We start from the raw sequence: 12,545 nt of genomic DNA, 5'->3' as shown, positions 1-12,545 counted from the left end.
TGTTGGTTATGTAATATTCTTGCATTTAGTGTACATCATGATTAACTTTTCAGATTTTTCCAAACCTAATTTAGGGGATTTCATTTCTAAGTCTTCACTACGACCAACAGAAAACCTTACCAATCCACTGATTAGCGAGCCCAGATTTTCTATTCACTTTTATTATCCACTCTCTACCCGTCGTGAATTACTGTCACACATCTCTCAATTCATAATAGGGATGTGTGGCTCCAATTCACGGCCTATAAAGAATGGGTAGGAAAAGTGAGTAAAAAATCTCGAGTGCTGATTAACCCCTTGCATTTAGTGTACATCATGATTAACTTTTCAGATTTTTCCAAACCTAATTTAGGGGATTTCATTTCTAAGTCTTCACTACGACCAACAGAAAACCTTACCAATCCACTGATTAGCGAGCCCAGATTTTCTATTCACTTTTATTATCCACTCTCTACCCGTCGTGAATTACTGTCACACATCTCTCAATTCATAATAGGGATGTATGGCTCCAATTCACGGCCTATAAAGAATGGGTAGGAAAAGTGAGTAAAAAATCTCGAGTGCTGATTAACCCCTTGCTTTTTTGTTTCTTACCATGTTATTTATAACTTCATATTCCCAAGATCGAAACATTATAACTCATACTATTGACTGCTAGCGCTAGAGCTAGAATACCAAACCATACTATTGAGTTTAATGATCAAGTTCCGAAGTGGTTGTGAAATCTCTTCTGCACTCATCCAATCACAGAGCTAGTGTATCCATATTTTGTTGATAAAAGGGAAAAACAAAAAACTCATGTAGGTAGGGGAGGAGGTAGGATCTTTTATTGGTGGGGGCCAAAGTGTAATAAACATGGAAAGGAAGGGCCAAAAGATAGGAAACATGGGTAGGAGGGGTAAAATATATGTGAAATTTAAATGGCTACTATAGGGAAATTGTAAGTACCATTTTTTGTTTGGAACCTGTGCTACCACATTGCCTTTTTTTTTTTAGAAAATTTCATTGCTTTTATTTGGTACTAGTGTTGGCATCAGTATTTTCAACACTGATCTATATTATCCAACGTCCAAGATTAAGTTACATTGATGCCACGTTATTGCATCGTTGATAGTAATGTATCATTTTCCCCAAAAACATTGAATTTGGTGTTGCTCCAAACTACACTTTCCCTATTTCCAAGGCGTGGTCTAAAGCAACATTTTATGTGGTGCCATTTTATCAGAAAATGGCATTAATGCCAAACATCACCTAGGTTGTTTGGCATTGAGGCGTTGCACAAGCAACCCTTTTCTTGAAAAATTGAGAACACTTCAGGAAACATGAACAACCGATTCCACTAAAAAAAATTGAGATGTACACTGATGGGGTGTTTAAAGTGATCTTACTTATTATTATAATATGTTTATAATGACAATTGTATGACATCTCAAAAAGAAATTAACTTTTTCAAATTTCAATATGTCACATCACCTTGGTGATTCAAGAAACTTCAATTTAATGTTTCAAGAAACCCCTTCTTTCCCAAATCCCCAAGATAATCATTGCAAAAACGGTTTTTTTTTTTGAGAAACAAGTTAACAAAATGCAATTTTTTATTGATTCTGCTTTTTTCTGATGTGGCATTGAATCCACATCAGCGGAATCAAATGTCTCGTGACACACCTCGGTCCCAAGCACCCTCAATGTTTATTGATATGTGGAATCCATGTCATTAGATTCCACATGCGGCATGCTAAGCCCCCTAAGGGTCAGGCACTATAGGCGTTTGTGGGGTGAATGAAAGAATGCACCACAAGGCCCACTTTCACACAATCCATGGCTTTTTAGAGACAGGATCTGTTCCTCACACAGGGTGCCTCACACCTATCTCATACACATATATCCTATCATGCATTCGGAATATCTCCCGTACTTATAAATTATTATTCACGGAAGATGTTCCTAATGCATGGTAATTGTGCCTATAAGACGCCCATGTGTGAGGAGCATATCCCATTCCCGTTTTTCGCTGTTTGGTTCAATATGAGGAATACCTTACGACCAACTCGACATTGAGTGGATTCGCATGTCATTTCTTCTATTTGTTTCTGTATGAAGATGCCTTTAGCTTTAGTCATTAACAATACCATTCGGGGTTGCATCAGACAATATGTTCACACTTCACGGAATGAAACATTATTCGCTACTAGGAAGGAGAAAAGGAGAAATGAGGGATCATTCATCAGTAAGGAGGAGAAAAAAAAACTACTTTTGTACTACAGCATAGCATATGCTTCCAAAAGCTGAAAAGCAAGCATAAGGCATAAAATGAAAAATCAATTTTGTATTTCCAAATAACAAATTCATGAAAAGGAGGAAGCTTATTTGCAGAGGAAAAGGTGGATGGCTTTTACACATTCACCTTTTTGTACTACTTTCAGGAGAGTGGCTGCCTGCTGGTCTCATTGTCTCTCCTTCCTAAGACAAATATAATAAAGAAACCTATTTGTACTACAACACGCATCTTCATATCATCCATACATCCAACCCATCATGGTGCTTAAAAGAAAAAGGAAATTGTAACAAGTGCTTAGGACATAATTAAGGATATAACAATCTATCAAAATATTGGGTCCAAAAGAAATCAAGGGTTATCCGATGGATGGTAAGGATTGGTTGAAAGATCACTTCATCTAATGATATAAATATAAAAGCATAATTAGTGTTCTAAAATCCAACTATAATTTGAACCAATTTTTTCCTTTTACATCAATGGATCAGCAGTTCAATAAAGAAAATAAAAATCCACTAGCCCATTGAACAGATCAGATAGGTCAATAGTTCAACTGGTTGAATCATTGACCAAGTCAATGTAATTTTAGATAATTAGTTAGAGGTTGATCCCAACTGGAATTGATCCGACCAATGTTTTAAAAACTAACCTGGAGGCCGAACCATTTTTTGCCTCCGGGTCACGAGTCATCAACTTGATCGTTCGGGGCAAATGAATCACACCATGCCACGTCAGCATCTATACATTTTAAGTATATATATTTATATACACACACATACAAGGACAGAGATAAGAATTTTTTATGAGGGGTGACAAAATCTAAGTGGATTTGGCGGGGGGGAATATGGATGGCCATGAGGGGGCAACCATTGGGGTGGGGGAAAATATACATGAAGAATGGGGATTTTCTGGGCCAATGGGGGGCCATGGCTCCCTTGGGTCCCTCTTGCTTTGCCCCTATACAAAAACGTATTTTATCAATAAATATTTATAATTATGGTTTAGATATGATATATATTATTTTATATTTAATTTATGCTTTTTAATTTTTTTATTTATAAAAATATAAAAAATTGCAATTTGAAGCCAAAAGGAGTTTTTTTTTGCAAAAATAGTGGGGCAAGGTGCCATATATGTATAGATTTCAAAAAATTACCCAAAATAAAAAAAAAATAACCTTAATGGGACATTGAAATACAAAGTTATGGCCTCCCAAATTTTACATACATAGTTAGTATGCAACCCACGACTAACCACTCAGATCGGATGTTTTTGACCAAATCAACGGATTTTAATTTTTCTCCAGATTTTACTCAAAGTGAACCAAGAATCTTGACCATGTAACAGTTCGAATGATTCATTCATCCGGGTCAACAATGGATTAAAAACACTAAATCGGATTACCGGTTAAACCGTATGAGTCAATACCAAGTTGAAAACAGTCGATCCAACTTTAGGGCATAATTAAATTCATTTTGTCAACTTTTCCCCTGCCCTACAACAAATTAGGAGAGAATCATTGGTCAGAGCAAAAATTAAAATTAAAAAAAAAAATCTACCTATGCATTTGAGAGATGATTAGTAGTCTTAAGATTCGAAAAAAAACATGAAATGAGTTGTGAAACAATATGTTTGTGCTTTTGGCTTTGTTTTAATGGTAAGACAAAGATATGCTGCTGCCACTACTTTACTTTGGTCCCAAAGTACAGAAACTTTAGGTCTATTTTCCATTTGCTCAAGAATTGTTCAAATCTAGAGACTACCAGACAACTTCAATTAATTAATGTGGTATGTCGGGCATTGATGAATTAATAACAGTTTATTTGTTGACCTACATGATTTAGCGTTATTTAAAAAGAGAAACAAAAAAGTAGATGGCTTATTTATCATATGAAAGTTCTAATTATCTATACAAATGGATACGTTGGTATTGATGCTTTTTTTTATATTTTATTTTATTTTTTTAAATCGATTCAGAAGTATTGGTTTAAGTCCGGGCTATCTTTTGAATCATGGTTTGACCCGATATATTCCCCAATATCATAAACGTAACGATATTTTAAACCTTTTTATATATCTTGGGGGTCATAATCATAGACGCTCTCGTTTATTATTGGTTGCCAGATGTGACGTTTACTGAGGTGACGTATGATCCAAGTGGCAATGAAGGACTTGAGACTGAGTCACTGAGAATCACTGATTTTTTAAATCAAAAGAAGTTATTCCATAACCAGGAAAAAGAAGACTTAGCTAGGGTTTTGATGAGATGGCACTTTGTTGGATTGGAATTTGGAAACTATATGCTCCATTTGATTTGTCAGAAGATTAGTGGAAAAGTTTTCAAGTTATTATGTAAATTGCAGATTACTACCCTCCTTGTATTTTAGGGGTAGTATTAATTACCCCCTAAACTTTTGTTTTTCACAAAGACCCCTTAAATTTTAAAGACCTTCCTTCTACATTAAGTCGAGTGATAGAAGAAGTTAATTTATCAAAATATCCACTAGGGAAAATTTCTATAAAATGGAAATTGCAACCAAAAAAAAACTTATATGAAAACCTAGAACTGCAACATGTACAACATGCAATTAATATCAACTAAATCGGTAACACAATGAAAATGAAAAAAAAAAAAAACTATGGGGAAAAAAGGGATACTTTGGAAATTTAAAAAGAATTTAAATAGTCACATGATTTTTTTTTTTACAAAGTTAACTAACAAAATGCTAACAACAGGAGGGTCTTTGTCAGAAGTTGAAGGTTCAGAGGGTATTGCCGAATTGAGATCTGCTCCTCATAGAGCACGCCTCACACCAACCTAACAGCCACATCCCACCCTGTATTGGGAACATCTCCCTATCAATAATAAATATAAGTATGGAAAATGTTCTTGATGTGCAGCTAGGACATGCTGTGAGGTCAATGTGAGGCATGCTGTGTGAAGAGTAAATTTGGACTCATAATTGCCACTACCCCCAAAGTACATAATAGTAATTTGTAATTTACCCTTTAAATTTCTTAAGAATTTGTGTTTGACTATGATGCTGGAAAGACATGATGTAGGAAAACTTGCAACCAATCAACCAACACTATAAAAGTGGTAACCAATCAGGTGGATTTTCACCAAAAATCACATCTTTCATGGGGAGATGAAAGTTTTATTGGTCAAAGAATTTCCAATAAACTATGGTTTTCACCAAAACCAAACAACCAGCACCATAAAATTTTTATGGGTCAAAGAATTCCTAATATCATGTCTTTCCGGGATCATAGATTTTTCATTTTTCACTTTATCATCATCATCTAAACCTTTTTTCAACAATACATAGGGGTTGGATACATGAATCTTGTGTAGTCGATCCATTTTGTGCCATATCCATCCTTAAACTATGGGTGCTTAAATAATTTCTTATTACATGGCGCATATAACAACACTTCCTTGCATCTTATCATTAAAGGGCTAAGATCTCCTACCCACAAGACACTACAGCTGTACATTGGGAATATCTTCTGTGTTTACATGTTACGATTCATGGGGAGATATTCTTATTTTACAGAGATAGTGTCCTGTGGGTAGGATCATTGTATGTAGGAGATCCGGATTCCTCATTAAAAATTTAACATTACCAACTTCAACGAGGTTATTTGGTGGGTTATTATTCCAATTCCACATAGACAATTCAACTTGTATTTAGTATATCAATTCAACTTGAAACAGAAATACAACCCTTTGCATGGGTTTGAACGGAGGGAGCAGAAAGAAATGTTAAAACAGAAATATTCAATATCATGCATACAACCTCTCTAGTTAAGAGAGGCAACATCTGTCTCCACATTGGATCTGAGGGAAAAACTAATATGATTCCCATATTTGCTTAATTAATGTTTAAATGACTGATACAAGTGCTCCTAAGCACCATATTGGTAGGTTTATACAAAAGAGAAGCTTGAGGGCCTGATAATTGTTCTTCTAGATCAAGAAAGGAAAATAGAAAAAAACTATTTCATGTTTTTTTGTTTGATGTCCATCTTGTACTCCATCTTTTTGTAACCACCCACAGATTACCAATTAAATAAAAGGATGATGGGAAGAGTAGGGATGATGTTTCTTATCTCACTCAAGCCATCTTCCAATTACTTGGGCCCATGCCAATATTATTGACCCACATTGTAGTATCAGCCTAGTCACAATAGACTATCAATAGTAGAAGTTGTAATCTTTCAGTTATCCTAACCCATGAGGAGGGCTACCTCAGTTTTACTAGTGTACAATATCTAATAAGACTGCTGAAAGCACAAATGGCATTTGAGTTAATCAGAGAATGGTACTCTTATTTGCAGCCAGACTTGGGTTAGCATATTTTCTGTCATCAAGTCTAAAATGATGTCTACCCATTAATCTATGGGGCTGGGTCACTAATCAAATAATAATGATGGAAGGGGCACTGTAGGATATCTACAAGGTTTCTACCAATAACAATGAGAGAAAGGTTCTTTTAATTTTTTTTTTTGGGTATCAAAACCACTGAATTAATGAGAAAGAGGATGTCATTAATAATGGATTCAAATTACACTGCTCTTGCTTCAAAGACATGACCATTCTCTCCTAGCACACTCGTCTCCAACTAGAGAATGGGTTTCAGTATTGGATAAGTTCAAGCATATTCAGCAACACGAAAGTTCAGGATTGAATTCTATTAACAAGGTGGTTAATTTCAGTAAACAACAACAGTACTAATAATAAATTTTTACGGAATGTGACAATTAAGCAAATGAGTTTACAAGGCATCTTAAGAAGAAAGATAAAAGAGAAATTGAACAAGAAGCTCTTGTATTTAAGAAATAAGGTGAGGATGTTTGAGTTATAGTGGAAACTAAATTTTTATATTTATTATTGGATCAAAACAGTTGACATTTGCTGGGGGTGATGATAAGGGGGCATGAGGCAGAAGAGAAGGCAAGGAGAAGGATAACTGTTTAATACAAACCACCATGAATTTCCAAGAATTATTTTTTACTGATAAAATTAGTATTTCATTTATGGCAAAATTTATGGTGTGTGATATACCGAAACTGATATTTTTAATGTTGTTAAAGAATTACTTTTTACTGATAAAATTAATATTTCATTTATGGCAAAATCTATGGTGTATGATATATCAACTGATATTTTTAATGTTGTTAGTCTTGATAGCGAATATATACCCTGTCAAGCACAAATCAATCAAAAGTAAATAAACTATATAACATCATTAATGTGGTTTAATCGTGCATCAAATCAAATAGTAGTAATTGTATCATAGTGTGAACTCTTTCATTTACGAGGCTTATGACCCATTTATAGTATATATTTCAACGTCCAATCGAACCGGTCCAATAGAATATTATGTCAGAGATTGGTTAATTTCTGAAGTGCAATAAAAGTCAGATTTTATGAGAACAAAAAATCTAAAGGGGTCGGATGGGGTTTCTAGAATAATATTTTCTCTTTTCCCAGAAAAAAAAAAAAGAAACTCTATAACACAAGATTGGTGGGATTAAATTTTTTAAAAATGCTAGAACCGGAGAGAATCCCCATTCTTGATGATGAAAGGGCATTCATTCTTTTAAGCTACTATTAGCAAAACTGCACAGAGATCTAAATTATACATTGGATCGATGGAGTAATACAGTAACTGGACGAATTTTGCTTAAACTAAATTTCTTACCAATATTTATTTGGAGGCTTGAAAAGAGTATGTAAAATGGTCAGACTGGTTTGTTTTGTTTACATCAAACGAAGCTATTTCATGGAGGAAAATGATCTCTAGAGCCTTGATCACCGTCTCTCTTTTTCCATTCTAAATGAATCAAAACCAATACTATTCCTTTATTTCCAGTTGGATTATTGATGGGTATGTGAGACTGACGCCATCAAGGGGAAAATTTTTCTTTGAAGATTGCATAGAAAGAGACTGATGGGGAATTGCAAGTAGCGATTGATCGAGTCTACAAAAAACGTCCACCGAAGTGAATTAATATCAGAATTGAGATTGAGTGGAATTTTCTTTCAAAGACTGACGGATAAGAGATCATGTAGAGGAATCCAGCTTGCTGGATCATCATATCCAGAAACCCATCTCCATGCATGACTCCATTTCTTTGTCACTCCTTATCATCCTAATGGAACCAATTCCACTATTCTTCTCTCTCTCTCATTATTGTTAAGATTGTGATGCACGCTTCTGAATGAACCAATACTATTCTTGATGCTACGTGATCTGACTATTCCTAGATGGAGAATGATTCAGACTCCATGTGGATAGCAAATTGGATCGATCTGCAAAACAATCTATTAGAGAATTCAAGGTGGCTAATCCAACAAGGCCGTTCCGATGCTTAAGTCAGTATGCTGTAAATGCGAACTGAATGTTTGAGAGCTTGAGTACTAAAGAGTAGAGTAATCATGCGTACCTTTGCCTTGAGGGTTCTGTCTTTATATACTGGAGTAGTCGTGGGTCTCACGAAAAAGCTCTGGGATCTCAGAGGTATGGAGATAAGGTTCGTACCGCTTCCAAAGGAACAATATGTAGATAAGGCTTATCATTTCACCTCTGACACTGGCGGAGTCGGGACAAGTCCTCATCGTGATCTTGAAAAAGTCGGGATCTGTTAGCTCATCGTGATCTCAAGTATCTTGGAATCTGTTGGACAGACCTCTGGAGTCAGTTACATGGCGATTCGGTCATTAACTCCGAGCTATTACTTCGATTCTTCATTCTCGAACTGGATTGGATGCCGATGTACCTCTACACCAAGGTGGGTTTGGGCTGAGGCGGCTGAATACCCGAGCTCCAAATGTTACAAACTAGACTTGCTAGGCTGAGCTATCATCCCTTGATCAGATCGTGCCCACGTGTCCCCTTCTTGCTAGGTCGGGCCAAATCAATTCTGATTCTTATGAAGTTTCTATCACTTTATAATGTCTCATCTTCAAGATTTACAGTAACTAAAGATTGCAATGATTCCTTTTAATATATACATATACTTTGTATGTCTAGTATGGATTGATGATAACTGCTTAGATTCCTCTAGAAACGAGAGAAATTTCAAAAGCAAGTTCTCTCTCCAAAAAGGCTTTCTTTTTTATCATATCCTCCATAGACAGAGACATACAAAACATTTTCAGAAAGAACAAGTACAAATTTATGTCCCTATATTGATCCTACAGAAGAAAATGGAGTTTGGAGCGCCTTTCGATTTCTGAACCGCAGGCAGAGCAGCTTCAGCCAACAGCCACTGTTAGGAGCTACCGACCTGACAAAACTGAGACATCAAGCGAGTAGGTTGATGTGGGAGGAAGCTGGGTCTCTCTTTGGGGTGTTGATGTAGTGGAATTGCTAGCTTCTTCATCATCGCCGGCTGGTTCTTCCTTGACTGACAGGAGGTCAACGACGATCATTTCAGTCTCCGGCGGTTTGTCGATAACCACCCGCCCTTCCAGCATCTCAACAACACGGACCATGGTGGGTCTAAGCCTGTCCCTCTCTTGTATGCACCAGAGAGCTACATACACTAAGACTCTCACTTCTCTCTCGTCAATGCCTCCATCCCGGACTAGTCTCTCATCAACCACCTCCATGAAATTCCCTTCTCTCACCTTCTGGTTCACAATTCTGGGAAAGTATGACCACTTCCTCTGAGTTCTGTCAACGCCTTGAATCAAGACATTTCTCCGTCCGCCAACGATCTCCAGAAGCACCATGCCGTAACTATAGATATCGGATTTCTCGGAGATTCCATTCTCCAGGAGCCACTCGGGAGCCAAGTACCCCCTAGTGCCTCTGATAGTCGTAATGACTCTACTCTCATCTTTACTCATCAGTTTCGACAACCCGAAGTCTGACACAACAGCCCGGAAATTTTCATCCAGAAGTATGTTTTCCGGTTTAAGATCAAGGTGCAGGATCTTGGACCTGCAATCATGGTGAAGGTAGGCAAGAGCCTTAGCGATATCAATGGCGATTCTGTACCTCAAGTTCCATGGCAAGCACCCTCTCTGGGCTCTGCGGCTTCCGCTCGGCGGGAAGATCCAGGCGTCCAACGACCCATTATGGATGAACTCATAAACAAGATACGGAGGCCCTCCCGGGACACAACAGTATCCGAGGAGGCGCACCAGGTTGACATGTTGCACGCTGGCGATCGCCGTGACCTCTGACCGGAACTCCCTCTCCCCACGCTCCACGCCTTCGATTCGTTTCACGGCAACCGGCGTGCCATCATCAAGGATTCCCCTGAAGACAGAAGCGGAGCCACCTCTTCCGAGGATCGCCCGGAAATTGTCTGTTGCATCCTCAATCTCCTTATACCTGAACTTCGTAGGAACTCCTGCTACCTTCCTAAGAAAACTGTACTCAACCCGAAGTTCTATTGCCTCTGAGGATAATCCCCTCTCTAATGAATTTCCACGATGATCAACATGATTTTGTAGGAATACCCAGATGAAGACGGCAAGAATTCCAGCTATACCAGCTCCGAAAATGAGGAAAAAAGCTTTGGATAGTTTCAAACTGACACGAGCAGCTACAAGCACGACGATGAGGAAGACGATCACTGAGACAGCAATGATCCTAACCTTCTTCGCCTCCATTAGAAGTAAAAACTAATAAAATGGGAGGAAAAGAAAAGGTTGTCCATGATTGCAGTAATTGTAATATTTGTTCTTGCCATTTGCCAACCACCGTCCCCGCGACGACTTGGTTTTCTTGTATCTGTCTCAAGGCAAATCAATTAAATTTAAAATTTACGTGGGACCCAGCTGTCGGCAGTCAACGTAACACCAACGGTCGGATAGTGGATACTGTGATTGCAATGGGCCCCCATTGCTTGATAACTGAATCCCTTGTTTCGAGCATTTGGACCCACTACTGGATGGGTCTGAGTCGTCTGACTAGTAGATCTGATGGTCCAAATCAAAGCATACTTTGAACATTTTTAGCCACCTGATCACTGGTTTTTAATTTCACACAAGGTTAACTGTTCAAGAAGAAGCTCCAAAAAAAATCCCCAATCCCCATATTTGGTTGGGAGACAGCCTATGGCTCATTTGGGAATTGGGACCCATCTCCTTATCAAAAACAATAAAAATATATAGGACCCATTATCCGGTGTTGGGTCCACATTATTGCAATGTTTGGACAGGTGACAACTTATGGAGGGCCCAAATCCATCTTTGGGCCTTGCATTCCCAGACCCAAGAAGTTCATCTAACTTGGATTTCTTTTAACTACTTTTAATTGACTTGTTCTGTTAGCTGCTGCACTAGCAAGTACAATAGTGCAATCTTTTCTTTCCTGAGAAACAGTCTTGATGTGTGTGTGTTTCTCTATTCTTTCCTCTGAGTGTCTATTTCATTACCATTTGGCTGATCAGATAGCTACTGATAATGTGCTTAATTCCTGGTAGATTAATAATTTGGATAAATGACTCAGTTAAGCTTATTTTAACATTCTTATTTCTTCTGATCCACATGACTTTGAGTAGGGAACTCTAGAGAAGTCATAAATAAATCTACTTGCTGATCACCACCAATTCAAAGAAGGATTAAACAGGACTGGTATTTGTGTAGAACCTTGAATTATTCAAACTATTTCTAGTTGTGTTTCTGAACTTTAAAATGTGAAACAAACTGAGAATGGTCCAAGCGAGAACGTTCACACTCTAATACTTCGGAGATATAGCTTTCTTCTTGAATTACTATCTGGTGTACACCTAACAATACACAATATTCAACCCCCCTGGATCGAGCTAACGCCTAAATGTAAAATCTTAGACTGCATCTCAAGGTCAATAAGAAAAATAAGCCGTGGACATGACCGAAGAAAGGATCCACAGGAGTTGGGTAAGAAAAAAAAAAAAGATAAAGAATTTCTTGATGGCGTGGCTTCACATCGATTTATTCAATGAGTACTTAAAAAATAATAATTACACCTGCCCCTTAAAATACCCTCAGCAGTCAGACTACCCTTGGACGTGCTTACTATATTGTGCTTTAGTCTGAATCTGCTCCTCATAGAGCACTCTCACTTCTCACACCAACCTCACAACATTACAACCGTGCATCAGAAACATTCCGTTTCTGATGAGATTGGTGTAATAGATTGCAAATTACAAAGGAAACCGGATTTGCTGGTTGAGTGGAGCAGTAATTCATTAACCTTTTAATGAAACTCCCCATTCAATTGATCACTTCCATAGCTTGGTTTCAGCCTTTCAGGTAGCTGAAGGG

The 12,545-nt window shown here is 37.5% G+C and overlaps 1 pseudogene across 1 annotated transcript; it reads right to left on the bottom strand.

Moving 5' to 3' along the window:
* Nucleotides 1-9,253: 9,253 nt before the first annotated feature.
* Nucleotides 9,254-11,033, bottom strand: LOC148869332 (putative receptor-like protein kinase At5g20050 pseudogene; annotated as a pseudogene). Its single transcript, XR_016107884.1, has one exon. The product of XR_016107884.1 is annotated as a putative receptor-like protein kinase At5g20050 pseudogene (transcript).
* Between the last annotated feature and the right edge of the window lie 1,512 nt (nt 11,034-12,545).

This window comes from Nelumbo lutea, chromosome 2 (assembly GCF_056320005.1).
Source record: "Nelumbo lutea isolate HS-2025 chromosome 2, American lotus-T2T, whole genome shotgun sequence".
Classification (NCBI taxonomy): Eukaryota; Viridiplantae; Streptophyta; class Magnoliopsida; order Proteales; family Nelumbonaceae; genus Nelumbo; species Nelumbo lutea.
This window is presented reverse-complemented; position numbering and strand designations above follow the sequence as displayed.